Source organism: Argiope bruennichi, chromosome 1, assembly GCF_947563725.1.
Source record: "Argiope bruennichi chromosome 1, qqArgBrue1.1, whole genome shotgun sequence".
Taxonomy (NCBI): domain Eukaryota; kingdom Metazoa; phylum Arthropoda; class Arachnida; order Araneae; family Araneidae; genus Argiope; species Argiope bruennichi.
Window position 1 is genome coordinate 81099742 of NC_079151.1, and position 14691 is coordinate 81114432.

The following is a 14691-nucleotide window of genomic DNA, read 5'->3' on the forward strand; positions in this document are numbered from 1 at the left end:
GAATGCGCAGTGATTGAAGGTGAGACGGAATATAAAATAATTTTTTCAACCTTTACCCTATAGAGAAGGAGTGCCTTCGTTGCTGAATTTTCAGTATCCAAAAAGTTTTAAATATTTCAATTTCTTCGTTTCCGCGGTTATGTGCTTCCTTCATTAGATTTTCTGATTCCGGATTCTTGTCCTTCCACTGGTTTGGCCTTTCTACTCGCCATCCTCATTCCCTAAAAATGAGAAAGAATACAGATTAAAAACAGCGACAATTAATAAATCAAACATAGAATTATTACTTACTCTGCAGGAAAGATGTTTGAACTGCGAAGGACAGTGAAAATTCAGCACGGCACTCACAACTCTCCAACAACCACCCTCATCTGCAAAAGAAATAAACCAATGAAATCAAAAGATTAATTTCGAATCGAGAATGTGCAGAGTTTGAAGGTGCTACGGAATAAAAAAAAAATTACTTCAACACTTACCCTATAGAGAAGGAGTGCCTCCGTTGCTGAATTTTCAGTTTCCAAAAAGTTTTAAATATTTCAATTTCTTTGTTTCTGCGGTTATGTGCTTCCTTAAATAGATTTTCTGATTCCGGATTCTCTTCCTTCCACTGGTTTGGCCTTTCTACTCGCCATCCTCATTCCCTAAAAATGAGAAAGAATACAGATTAAAAACAGCGACAATTAATAAATCAAACATAGAATTATTACTTACTCTGCAGGAAAGATGCTTGAACTGCGAAGGACAGTGAAAATTCAGCACGGCACTCACAACTCTCCAACAACCCACCCTCATCTACAAAAGAAATAAACGAATGAAATCAAAAGATTAAATTCGAATCGAGAATGCGCAGAGTTTGAAGGTGCTGCGAAATATAAAATAATTTTTTCAAACCTTACCCTATAGAGAAGGAGTGCCTCCGTTGCTGAATTTTCAGTATCCAAAACGTTTTAAATATTTCAATTTCTTCGTTTCGTCGGATATGTGCTTCCTTCATTAGATTTTCTGAGTCCTGATTCTCTTTCTTCCCCTGGAATTGCCTTTCTACTTGCCATCCTTCGTTCTCTAAAAAAAGAGAAACAAATACAGAGTTAAAAGAGCTATTCTTAAAACCGTTAATTAATCAAATATATATAATTATTACTTACTCTGCAGGAAAGAGGCTTGAACTGAGAACGACAGTGAAAATTCAGCACGGCACTCACAACTCTCCAACACCCCACCCTCATCTACAAAAGAAATAAACGAATGAAATCAAAAGATTAATTTCGAATCGAGAATGCGCAGAGATTGAAGGTGAGACGGAATATAAAATAATTTTTTCAACACTTACCCTATAGAGAAGGAGTGCCTCCGTTGCTGAATTTTCAGTATCCAAAAAGTTTTAAATATTTCAATTTCTTCGTTTCTGCGGTTTTGTGCTTCCTTCAATAGATTTTCTGATTCCGGATTCTCTTCCTTCCACTGGTTTGGCCTTTCTACTCGCCATCCTCATTCCCTAAAAATGAGAAAGAATACAGATTAAAAACAGCGACAATTAATAAATCAAACATAGAATTATTACTTACTCTGCAGGAAAGATGCTTGAACTGCGAAGAACAGTGAAAATTCAGCACGGCACTCACAACTCTCCAACAACCCACCCTCATCTACAAAAGAAATAAACGAATGAAATAAAAAGATTAATTTCGAATTGAGAATGCGCAGAGTGTGAAGGTGCTACGGTATATAAAATAATTGTTTCAACACTTACCCTATAGAGAAGAAGTGCCTCCGTTGCTGAATTTTCAGTATCCAAAAAGTTTTAAATATTTCAATTTCTTCGTTTCCGCGGTTATGTGCTTCCTTCATTAGATTTTCTGATTCCGGATTCTTGTCCTTCCACTGGTTTGGCCTTTCTACTCGCCATCCTCATTCCCTAAAAATGAGAAAGAATACAGATTAAAAACAGCGACAATTAATAAATCAAACATAGAATTATTACTTACTCTGCAGGAAAGATGTTTGAACTGCGAAGGACAGTGAAAATTCAGCACGGCACTCACAACTCTCCAACAACCACCCTCATCTGCAAAAGAAATAAACCAATGAAATCAAAAGATTAATTTCGAATCGAGAATGTGCAGAGTTTGAAGGTGCTACGGAATAAAAAAAAATTACTTCAACACTTACCCTGTAGAGAAGGAGTGCCTCCGTTGCTGAATTTTCAGTTTCCAAAAAGTTTTAAATATTTCAATTTCTTTGTTTCTGCGGTTATGTGCTTCCTTCAATAGATTTTCTGATTCCGGATTCTCTTCCTTCCACTGGTTTGGCCTTTCTACTCGCCATCCTCATTCCCTAAAAATGAGAAAGAATACAGATTAAAAACAGCGACAATTAATAAATCAAACATAGAATTATTACTTACTCTGCAGGAAAGATGCTTGAACTGCGAAGGACAGTGAAAATTCAGCACGGCACTCACAACTCTCCAACAACCCACCCTCATCTACAAAAGAAATAAACGAATGAAATCAAAAGATTAAATTCGAATCGAGAATGCGCAGAGTTTGAAGGTGCTGCGAAATATAAAATAATTTTTTCAAACCTTACCCTATAGAGAAGGAGTGCCTCCGTTGCTGAATTTTCAGTATCCAAAACGTTTTAAATATTTCAATTTCTTCGTTTCGTCGGATATGTGCTTCCTTCATTAGATTTTCTGAGTCCTGATTCTCTTTCTTCCCCTGGAATTGCCTTTCTACTTGCCATCCTTCGTTCTCTAAAAAAAGAGAAACAAATACAGAGTTAAAAGAGCTATTCTTAAAACCGTTAATTAATCAAATATATATAATTATTACTTACTCTGCAGGAAAGAGGCTTGAACTGAGAACGACAGTGAAAATTCAGCACGGCACTCACAACTCTCCAACAACCCACCCTCATCTACAAAAGAAATAAACGAATGAAATCAAAAGATTAATTTCGAATCGAGAATGCGTAGAGTGTGAAGGTGCTACGGAATATAAAATAATTGTTTCAACACTTACCCTATAGAGAAGAAGTGCCTCCGTTGCTGAATTTTCAGTATCCAAAAAGATTAAAATATTTCAATTTCTTCCTTTCGTCGGTTATGTGCTTCCTTCATTAGATTTTCTGATTCCGGATTCTCTTCCTTCCACTGGTTTGGCCTTTCTACTCGCCATCCTCATTCCCTAAAAATGAGAAAGAATACAGATTAAAAACAGCGACAATTAATAAATCAAACATAGAATTATTACTTACTCTGCAGGAAAGATGCTTGAACTGCGAAGGACAGTGAAAATTCAGCACGGCACTCACAACTCTCCAACAACCCACCCTCATCTACAAAAGAAATAAACGAATGAAATCAAAAGATTAATTTCGAATCGAGAATGCTCAGAGTTTGAAGGTGCTACGGAATATAAAATATTTTTTTCCACACTTACCCTATAGAGAAGAAGTGCCTCCGTTGCTGAATTTTCAGTATCCAAAAAGATTTAAATATTTCAATTTCTTCGTTTCGTCGGTTATGTGCTTCCTTCATTAGATTTTCTGAGTCCAGATTCTCTTCCTTTCCCTCGATTTGCCTTTCTACTCGAAATCCTTCGTTCTCTAAAAGAAGAGAAACAAATACAGAGTTAATAGAGCTATACTTAAAACCGTTAATTAATCAAATATACAAAATTATTACTCACTCTTTAGGAAAGAGGCTTGAACTGCGAAGGACAGTGAAAATTCAGCACGGCACTCACAACTCTCCAACAACCCACCCTCATCTACAAAAGAAATAAACGAATGAAATCAAAAGATTAATTTCGAATCGAGAATGCGCAGAGATTGAAGGTGAGACGGAATATAAAATAATTTTTTCAACCTTTACCCTATAGAGAAGAAGTGCCTCCGTTGCTGAATTTTCAGTATCCAAAAAGATTTAAATATTTCAATTTCTTTCTTTCGTCGGTTATGTGCTTCCTTCATTAGATTTTCTGATTCCGGATTCTCTTCCTTCCACTGGTTTGGCCTTTCTACTCGCCATCCTCATTCCCTAAAAATGAGAAAGAATACAGATTAAAAACAGCGACAATTAATAAATCAAACATAGAATTATTACTTACTCTGCAGGAAAGATGCTTGAACTGCGAAGGACAGTGAAAATTCAGCACGGCACTCACAACTCTCCAACAACCCACCCTCATCTACAAAAGAAATAAACGAATGAAATCAAAAGATTAATTTCGAATCGAGAATGCTCAGAGTTTGAAGGTGCTACGGAATATAAAATATTTTTTTCCACACTTACCCTATAGAGAAGAAGTGCCTCCGTTGCTGAATTTTCAGTATCCAAAAAGATTTAAATATTTCAATTTCTTCGTTTCGTCGGTTATGTGCTTCCTTCATTAGATTTTCTGAGTCCAGATTCTCTTCCTTTCCCTGGATTTGCCTTTCTACTCGAAATCCTTCGTTCTCTAAAAGAAGAGAAACAAATACAGAGTTAATAGAGCTATACTTAAAACCGTTAATTAATCAAATATACAAAATTATTACTCACTCTTCAGGAAAGAGGCTTGAACTGCGAAGGACAGTGAAAATTCAGCACGGCACTCACAACTCTCCAACAACCCACCCTCATCTACAAAAGAAATAAACGAATGAAATCAAAAGATTAATTTCGAATCGAGAATGCGCAGAGATTGAAGGTGAGACGGAATATAAAATAATTTTTTCAACCTTTACCCTATAGAGAAGAAGTGCCTCCGTTGCTGAATTTTCAGTATCCAAAAAGATTTAAATATTTCAATTTCTTTCTTTCGTCGGTTATGTGCTTCCTTCATTAGATTTTCTGATTCCGGATTCTCTTCCTTCCACTGGTTTGGCCTTTCTATTCGCCATCCTCATTCCCTAAAAATGAGAAAGAATATACAGATTAAAAAGAGCGACAATTAATAAATCAAACATAGAATTATTACTTACTCTGAAGTAAAGAGGCTTGAACTGCGAAGGACAGTGAAAATTCAGCACGGCACTCACTACTGTCCAACAACCCACCCTCATCTACAAAAGAAATAAACGAATGAAATCAAAAGATTAATTTCGAATCGAGAATGCGCAGTGATTGAAGGTGAGACGGAATATAAAATAATTTTTTCAACCTTTACCCTATAGAGAAGAAGTGCCTCCGTTGCTGAATTTTCAGTATCCAAAAAGATTTAAATATCTCAATTTCTTCCTTTTGTCGGTTATGTGCTTCCTTCATTAGATTTTCTGAGTCCAGATTCTCTTTCTTCCCCCGGATTTGCCTTTCTACTCGCCATCCTTCGTTCTCTAAAAGAAGAGAAACAAATACAGAGTTAATAGAGCTGTACTTAAAACCGTTAATTAATCAAATATACAAAATTATTACTCACTCTTCAGGAAAGAGGCTTGAACTGCGAAGGACACTGAAAATTCAGCACGGCACTCACAACTCTCCAACAACCCACCCTCATCTACAAAAGAAATAAACGAATGAAATCAAAAGATTAATTTCGAATCGAGAATGCGTAGAGTGTGAAGTTGCTACGGAATATAAAATAATTGTTTCAACACTTACCGTATAGAGAAGGAGTGCCTCCGTTGCTGAATTTTCAGTATAAAAAAAGTTTTAAATATTTCAATTTCTTCGTTTCTGCGGTTATGTGCTTCCTTCAATAGATTTTCTGATTCCGGATTCTCTTCCTTCCACTGGTTTGGCCTTTTTACTCGCCATCCTCATTCCCTAAAAATGAGAAAGAATACAGATTAAAAAGAGCGACAATTAATAAATCAAACATAGAATTATTACTTACACTGCAGTAAAGAGGCTTGAACTGCGAAGGACAGTGAAAATTCAGCACGGCACTCAGAACTCTCCAACAACCCACCCTCATCTACAAAAGAAATAAACGAATGAAATCAAAAGATTAATTTCGAATCGAGAATGCGCAGAGTTTGAAGGTGCTATGGAATATAAAATAATTTTTTCAACATTTACCCTATAGAGAAGGAGTGCCTTCGTTGCTGAATTTTCAGTATCCAAAAAGTTTTAAATATTTCAATTTCTTCGTTTCCGCGGTTATGTGCTTCCTTCATTAGATTTTCTGAGTCCAGATTCTCTTCCTTCCCCTGGATTTGCCTTTCTACTCGCCATCCTTCGTTCTCTAAAAGAAGAGAAACAAATACAGAGTTAATAGAGCTGTACTTAAAACCGTTAATTAATCAAATATACAAAATTATTACTCACTCTTCAGGAAAGAGGCTTGAACTGCGAAGGACCGTGAAAATTCAGCACGGCACTCACAACTCTCCAACAACCCACCCTCATCTACAAAAGAAATAAACGAATGAAATCAAAAGATTAATTTCGAATCGAGAATGCGTAGAGTGTGAAGGTGCTACGGAATATAAAATAATTGTTTCAACACTTACCCTATAGAGAAGGAGTGCCTCCGTTGCTGAATTTTCAGTATAAAAAAAGTTTTAAATATTTCAATTTCTTCGTTTCTGCGGTTATGTGCTTCCTTCAATAGATTTTCTGATTCCGGATTCTCTTCCTTCCACTGGTTTGGCCTTTCTACTCGCCATCCTCATTCCCTAAAAATGAGAAAGAATACAGATTAAAAACAGCGACAATTAATAAATCAAACATAGAATTATTACTTACTCTGCAGGAAAGATGCTTGAACTGCGAAGAACAGTGAAAATTCAGCACGGCACTCACAACTCTCCAACAACCCACCCTCATCTACAAAAGAAATAAACGAATGAAATAAAAAGATTAATTTCGAATTGAGAATGCGCAGAGTGTGAAGGTGCTACGGTATATAAAATAATTGTTTCAACACTTACCCTATAGAGAAGAAGTGCCTCCGTTGCTGAATTTTCAGTATCCAAAAAGTTTTAAATATTTCAATTTCTTCGTTTCGTCGGTTCTGTGCTTCCTTCATTAGATTTTCTGAGTCCAGATTCTCTTCCTTCCCCTGGATTTGCCTTTCTACTCGAAATCCTTCGTTCTCTAAAAGAAGAGAAACAAATACAGAGTTAATAGAGCTATACTTAAAACCGTTAATTAATCAAATATACAAAATTATTACTCACTCTTCAGGAAAGAGGCTTGAACTGCGAAGGACAGTGAAAATTCAGCACGGCACTCATAACTCTCCAACAACCCACCCTCATCTACAAAAGAAATAAACGAATGAAATCAAAAGATTAATTTCGAATCGAGAATGCGTAGAGTGTGAAGGTGCTACGGAATATAAAATAATTGTTTCAACACTTACCCTATAGAGAAGGAGTGCCTCCGTTGCTGAATTTTCAGTATAAAAAAAGTTTTAAATATTTCAATTTCTTCGTTTCTGCGGTTATGTGCTTCCTTCAATAGATTTTCTGATTCCGGATTCTCTTCCTTCCACTGGTTTGGCCTTTCTACTCGCCATCCTCATTCCCTAAAAATGAGAAAGAATACAGATTAAAAAGAGCGACAATTAATAAATCAGACATAGAATTATTACTTACTCTGCAGTAAAGAGGCTTGAACTGCGAAGGACAGTGAAAATTCAGCACGGCACTCACAACTCTCCAACAACCCACCCTCATCTACAAAAGAAATAAACGAATGAAATCAAAAGATTAATTTCGAATCGAGAATGCGCAGAGTTTGAAGGTGCTATGGAATATAAAATAATTTTTTCAACATTTACCCTATAGAGAAGGAGTGCCTTCGTTGCTGAATTTTCAGTATCCAAAAAGTTTTAAATATTTCAATTTCTTCGTTTCCGCGGTTATGTGCTTCCTTCATTAGATTTTCTGAGTCCAGATTCTCTTCCTTCCCCTGGATTTGCCTTTCTACTCGCCATCCTTCGTTCTCTAAAAGAAGAGAAACAAATACAGAGTTAATAGAGCTGTACTTAAAACCGTTAATTAATCAAATATACAAAATTATTACTCACTCTTCAGGAAAGAGGCTTGAACTGCGAAGGACCGTGAAAATTCAGCACGGCACTCACAACTCTCCAACAACCCACCCTCATCTACAAAAGAAATAAACGAATGAAATCAAAAGATTAATTTCGAATCGAGAATGCGTAGAGTGTGAAGGTGCTACGGAATATAAAATAATTGTTTCAACACTTACCCTATAGAGAAGGAGTGCCTCCGTTGCTGAATTTTCAGTATAAAAAAAGTTTTAAATATTTCAATTTCTTCGTTTCTGCGGTTATGTGCTTCCTTCAATAGATTTTCTGATTCCGGATTCTCTTCCTTCCACTGGTTTGGCCTTTCTACTCGCCATCCTCATTCCCTAAAAATGAGAAAGAATACAGATTAAAAACAGCGACAATTAATAAATCAAACATAGAATTATTACTTACTCTGCAGGAAAGATGCTTGAACTGCGAAGAACAGTGAAAATTCAGCACGGCACTCACAACTCTCCAACAATCCACCCTCATCTACAAAAGAAATAAACGAATGAAATAAAAAGATTAATTTCGAATTGAGAATGCGCAGAGTGTGAAGCTGCTACGGTATATAAAATAATTGTTTCAACACTTACCCTATAGAGAAGAAGTGCCTCCGTTGCTGAATTTTCAGTATCCATAAAGTTTTAAATATTTCAATTTCTTCGTTTCGTCGGTTCTGTGCTTCCTTCATTAGATTTTCTGAGTCCAGATTCTCTTCCTTCCCCTGGATTTGCCTTTCTACTCGAAATCCTTCGTTCTCTAAAAGAAGAGAAACAAATACAGAGTTAATAGAGCTATACTTAAAACCGTTAATTAATCAAATATACAAAATTATTACTCACTCTTCAGGAAAGAGGCTTGAACTGCGAAGGACAGTGAAAATTCAGCACGGCACTCATAACTCTCCAACAACCCACCCTCATCTACAAAAGAAATAAACGAATGAAATCAAAAGATTAATTTCGAATCGAGAATGCGCAGAGATTGAAGGTGAGACGGAATATAAAATAATTTTTTCAACCTTTACCCTATAGAGAAGAAGTGCCTCCGTTGCTGAATTTTCAGTATCCAAAAAGATTAAAATATTTCAATTTCTTAGTTTCGTCGGTTATGTGCTGTCTTCATTAGATTTTCTGATTCCGGATTCTCTTCCTTCCACTGGTTTGGCCTTTCTACTCGCCATCCTCATTCCCTAAAAATGAGAAAGAATACAGATTAAAAACAGCGACAATTAATAAATCAAACATAGAATTATTACTTACTTTGCAGGAAAGATGCTTGAACTGCGAAGTACAGTGAAAATTCAGCACGGCACTCACAACTCTCCAACAACCCACCCTCATCTACAAAAGAAATAAACCAATGAAATCAAAAGATTAATTTCGAATCGAGAATGCGCAGTGATTGAAGGTGAGACGGAATATAAAATAATTTTTTCAACCTTTACCCTATAGAGAAGAAGTGCCTCCGTTGCTGAATTTTCAGTATCCAAAAAGATTTAAATATCTCAATTTCTTCCTTTTGTCGGTTATGTGCTTCCTTCATTAGATTTTCTGAGTCCAGATTCTCTTTCTTCCCCCGGATTTGCCTTTCTACTCGCCATCCTTCGTTCTCTAAAAGAAGAGAAACAAATACAGAGTTAATAGAGCTGTACTTAAAACCGTTAATTAATCAAATATACAAAATTATTACTCACTCTTCAGGAAAGAGGCTTGAACTGCGAAGGACACTGAAAATTCAGCACGGCACTCACAACTCTCCAACAACCCACCCTCATCTACAAAAGAAATAAACGAATGAAATCAAAAGATTAATTTCGAATCGAGAATGCGTAGAGTGTGAAGGTGCTACGGAATATAAAATAATTGTTTCAACACTTACCCTATAGAGAAGGAGTGCCTCCGTTGCTGAATTTTCAGTATAAAAAAAGTTTTAAATATTTCAATTTCTTCGTTTCTGCGGTTATGTGCTTCCTTCAATAGATTTTCTGATTCCGGATTCTCTTCCTTCCACTGGTTTGGCCTTTCTACTCGCCATCCTCATTCCCTAAAAATGAGAAAGAATACAGATTAAAAAGAGCGACAATTAATAAATCAAACATAGAATTATTACTTACTCTGCAGTAAAGAGGCCTGAACTGCGAAGGACAGTGAAAATTCAGCACGGCACTCACAACTCTCCAACAACCCACCCTCATCTACAAAAGAAATAAACGAATGAAATCAAAAGATTAATTTCGAATCGAGAATGCGCAGAGTTTGAAGGTGCTATGGAATATAAAATAATTTTTTCAACATTTACCCTATAGAGAAGGAGTGCCTTCGTTGCTGAATTTTCAGTATCCAAAAAGTTTTAAATATTTCAATTTCTTCGTTTCCGCGGTTATGTGCTTCCTTCATTAGATTTTCTGAGTCCAGATTCTCTTCCTTCCCCTGGATTTGCCTTTCTACTCGCCATCCTTCGTTCTCTAAAAGAAGAGAAACAAATACAGAGTTAATAGAGCTATACTTAAAACCGTTAATTAATCAAATATACAAAATTATTACTCACTCTTCAGGAAAGAGGCTTGAACTGCGAAGGACACTGAAAATTCAGCACGGCACTCACAACTCTCCAACAACCCACCCTCATCTACAAAAGAAATAAACGAATGAAATCAAAAGATTAATTTCGAATCGAGAATGCGTAGAGTGTGAAGGTGCTACGGAATATAAAATAATTGTTTCAACACTTACCCTATAGAGAAGGAGTGCCTCCGTTGCTGAATTTTCAGTATAAAAAAAGTTTTAAATATTTCAATTTCTTCGTTTCTGCGGTTATGTGCTTCCTTCAATAGATTTTCTGATTCCGGATTCTCTTCCTTCCACTGGTTTGGCCTTTCTACTCGCCATCCTCATTCCCTAAAAATGAGAAAGAATACAGATTAAAAAGAGCGACAATTAATAAATCAAACATAGAATTATTACTTACTCTGCAGTAAAGAGGCCTGAACTGCGAAGGACAGTGAAAATTCAGCACGGCACTCACAACTCTCCAACAACCCACCCTCATCTACAAAAGAAATAAACGAATGAAATCAAAAGATTAATTTCGAATCGAGAATGCGCAGAGTTTGAAGGTGCTATGGAATATAAAATAATTTTTTCAACATTTACCCTATAGAGAAGGAGTGCCTTCGTTGCTGAATTTTCAGTATCCAAAAAGTTTTAAATATTTCAATTTCTTCGTTTCCGCGGTTATGTGCTTCCTTCATTAGATTTTCTGAGTCCAGATTCTCTTCCTTCCCCTGGATTTGCCTTTCTACTCGCCATCCTTCGTTCTCTAAAAGAAGAGAAACAAATACAGAGTTAATAGAGCTATACTTAAAACCGTTAATTAATCAAATATACAAAATTATTACTCACTCTTCAGGAAAGAGGCTTGAACTGCGAAGGACAGTGAAAATTCAGCACGGCACTCACTACTGTCCAACAACCCACCCTCATCTACAAAAGAAATAAACGAATGAAATCAAAAGATTAATTTCGAATCGAGAATGCGCAGAGATTGAAGGTGAGACGGAATATAAAATAATTTTTTCAACCATTAACCTATAGAGAAGAAGTGCCTCCGTTGCTGAATTTTCAGTATCCAAAAAGATTTAAATATCTCAATTTCTTCCTTTTGTCGGTTATGTGCTTCCTTCATTAGATTTTCTGAGTCCAGATTCTCTTTCTTCCCCCGGATTTGCGTTTCTACTCGCCATCCTTCGTTCTCTAAAAGAAGAGAAACAAATACAGAGTTAATAGAGCTTTACTTAAAACCGTTAATTAATCAAATATACAAAATTATTACTCACTCTTCAGGAAAGAGGCTTGAACTGCAAAGGACAGTGAAAATTCAGCACGGCACTCACAACTCTCCAACAACCCACCCTCATCTACAAAAGAAATAAACGAATGAAATCAAAAGATTTATTTCGAATCGAGAATGCGTAGAGTGTGAAGGTGCTACGGAATATAAAATAATTGTTTCAACAGTTACCCTATAGAGAAGGAGTGCCTCCGTTGCTGAATTTTCAGTATCCAAAAAGTTTTAAATATTTCAATTTCTTCGTTTCTGCGGTTATGTGCTTCCTTCAATAGATTTTCTGATTCCGGATTCTCTTCCTTCCACTGGTTTGGCCTTTCTACTATCCATCCTCATTCCCTAAAAATGAGAAAGAATACAGATTAAAAAGAGCGACAATTAATAAATCAAACATAGAATTATTACTTACTCTGCAGTAAAGAGGCTTGAACTGCGAAGGACAGTGAAAATTCAGCACGGCACTCACAACTCTCCAACAACCCACCCTCATCTACAAAAGAAATAAACGAATGAAATCAAAAGATTTATTTCGAATCGAGAATGCGTAGAGTGTGAAGGTGCTACGGAATATAAAATAATTGTTTCTACACTTACCCTATAGAGAAGGAGTGCCTCCGTTGCTGAATTTTCAGTATCCAAAAAGTTTTAAATATTTCAATTTCTTCGTTTCTGCGGTTATGTGCTTCCTTCAATAGATTTTCTGATTCCGGATTCTCTTCCTTCCACTGGTTTGGCCTTTCTACTCGCCATCCTCATTCCCTAAAAATGAGAAAGAATACAGATTAAAAAGAGCGACAATTAATAAATCAAACATAGAATTATTACTTACTCTGCAGTAAAGAGGCTTGAACTGCGAAGGACAGTGAAAATTCAGCACGGCACTCACAACTCTCCAACAACCCACCGTCATCTACAAAAGAAATAAACGAATGAAATCAAAAGATTAATTTCGAATCGAGAATGCGCAGAGTTTGAAGGTGCTGCGAAATATAAAATAATTTTTTCAAACCTTACCCTATAGAGAAGGAGTGCCTCTGTTGCGGAATTTTCAGTATCCAAAACGTTTTAAATATTTCAATTTCTTCGTTTCGTCGGTTATGTGCTTCCTTCATTAGATTTTCTGAGTCCTGATTCTCTTTCTTCCCCTGGAATTGCCTTTCTACTCGCCATCCTTCGTTCTCTAAAAGAAGAGAAAAAAATACAGAGTTAATAGAACTATACTTAAAACTGTTAATTAATCAAATATACAAAATTATTACTCACTCTTCAGGAAAGAGGCTTGAACTGCAAAGGACAGTGAAAATTCAGCACGGCACTCACAACTCTCCAACAACCCACCCTCATCTACAAAAGAAATAAAAGAATGAAATCAAAAGATTAATTTCGAATCGAGAATGCGCAGAGATTGAAGGTGAGACGGAATATAAAATAATTTTTTCAACACTTACCCTATAGAGAAGAAGTGCCTTCGTTGCTGAATTTTCAGTATCTAAAAAGATTTCAATATTTCAATTTCTTCGTTTCGTCGGTTATGTGCTTCCTTCATTAAATTTTCTGAGTCCAGATTCTCTTCCTTCCCCCGGATTTGCCTTTCTACTTGCCATCCTTCGTTCTCTAAAAGAAGAGAAACAAATACAGAGTTAATAGAGCTAAACTTCAAACCGTTATTTAATCAAATATACAAAATTATTACTCACTCTTCAGGAAAGAGGCTTGAACTGCAAAGGACAGTGAAAATTCAGCACGGCACTCACAACTCTCAAACAACCCACCCTCATCTACAAAAGAAATAAAAGAATGAAATCAAAAGATTAATTTCGAATCGAGAATGCGCAGAGTGTGAAGGTGATACGGTATATAAAATAATTGTTTCAACACTTACCCTATAGAGAAGGAGTGCCTCCGTTGCTGAATTTTCAGTATACAAAAAGTTTTAAATATTTCAATTTCTTCGTTTCCGCGGTTATGTGCTTCCTTCATTAGATTTCCTGATTCCGGATTCTCTTCCTTCCACTGGTTTGGCCTTTCTACTCGCCATCCTCATTCCCTAAAAATGAGAAAGAATACAGATTAAAAAGAGCGACAATTAATAAATCAAACATAGAATTATTACTTACTCTGCAGGAAAGATGCTTGAACTGCGAAGGACAGTGAAAATTCAGCACGGCACTCACAACTCTCCAACAACCCACCCTCATCTACAAAAGAAATAAACGAATGAAATCAAAAGATTAATTTCGAATCGAGAATGCACAGAGTTTGAAGGTGCTACGGAATATAAAATAATTTTTTCAACACTTACCCTATAGAGAAGGAGTGCCTCCGTTGCTGAATTTTCAGTATCCAAAAAGGTTTAAATATTTCAATTTCTTCGTTTCCGCGGTTATGTGCTTCCTTCATTAGATTTTCTGAGTCCAGATTCTCTTCCTTCCCCTGCAATTGCCTTTCTACTCGCCATCCTTCGTTCTCTAAAAGAAGAGAAAAAAATACAGAGTTAATAGAGCTATACTTAAAACTGTTAATTAATCAAATATACAAAATTATTACTCACTCTTCAGGAAAGAGGCTTGAACTTCAAAAGACAGTGAAAATTCAGCACGGCACTCACAACTCTCCAACAACCCACCCTCATCTACAAAAGAAATATAAGAATGAAATCAAAAGATTAATTTCGAATCGAGAATGCGCAGAGTTTGAAGGTGAGACGGAATATAAAATAATTTTTTCAACACTTACCCTATAGAGAAGGAGTGCCTCCGTTGCTGAATTTTCAGTATCCAAAAAGTTTTAAATATTTCAATTTCTTCGTTTCCGCTGTTATGTGCTTCCTTCTTTAGATTTTCTGATTCCGGATTCTCTTCCTTCC